We start from the raw sequence: 966 nt of genomic DNA, 5'->3' as shown, positions 1-966 counted from the left end.
CCCCCCGCCACGCTGTGTTGGGGCTTCCCCCTGCCGCAACCGGCAGCAGCTTCAGTAATCGCAACATCTTCATACCAAACCACGACTTCCACGACGGTTCCCCTTCCCGCACAGCAGAACCCGGTGCTTTGGGCCCGGTCACACCACTGGTGGGTAGCACAGTGACCAGCTGGTTTCACCCACCAAATTAAGCCCGTGACGAATGCTCCTCTCCGGTGTGGGGCTTCCCCCTGCCGCAACCGGCAGCAGCTTCAGTAATCGCAACATCTTCATACCAAACCACGACTTCCACGACGGTTCCCCTTCCCGCACAGCAGAACCCGGTGCTTTGGGCCCGGTCACACCACTGGTGGGTAGCACAGTGACCAGCTGGTTTCACCCACCAAATTAAGCCCGTGACGAATGCTCCTCTCCGGTGTGGGGCCAGCAGCAGCCATGTGCATGAAAGCCACCTTCTTTCGGGGCTTCTGAACAGTGGTGGCTTTTCCCGGCGACTGCTGCTCGAGTAGGTGCCCCACCACAGGGCAGACGGACGCGGAGATAGACCCAGGACTCTTCTTCAGCCACACACAGGCCTTTTAAAAAGAAAAATGTCCAGGCAGCCCCTCTGGCTGTCTCGGACTTTGCAGAAAATACCCGCGGTCTCCAGCCGCCCGAAGGAATTTCTCTTCTGCAGCTCGTTACTGTGAAGGTGACTTTGCCCGTGACATGCACGAGCTGGGGGGGGTGATGTGCAGCGTCTGCCTGCCCGGTGTGTTTCTCTGTGACACATGCCCGGCTCAGGCCTCCTCAAGCAGGGACTGAGGGGTGTTTGGCTGGTCACTGGATCCAGGAGGTGCGCAGCAATCGCGGGTAAGGTTTCGTGTCCGTGTGTTGAGCTGACCCTGGCGGAGGAAGGTGGGTGTCCAAGCCGCCCCTCCGCTCTGCCCACACCCCCAGCGCTGCTCTGTGGCTCCTCCTGCCAGC

Source organism: Buceros rhinoceros, unplaced genomic scaffold (genome assembly GCF_000710305.1).
Source record: "Buceros rhinoceros silvestris isolate BGI_N320 unplaced genomic scaffold, ASM71030v1 scaffold17152, whole genome shotgun sequence".
Classification (NCBI taxonomy): domain Eukaryota; kingdom Metazoa; phylum Chordata; class Aves; order Bucerotiformes; family Bucerotidae; genus Buceros; species Buceros rhinoceros.
Note: the sequence above shows the minus strand (reverse complement) of the source record.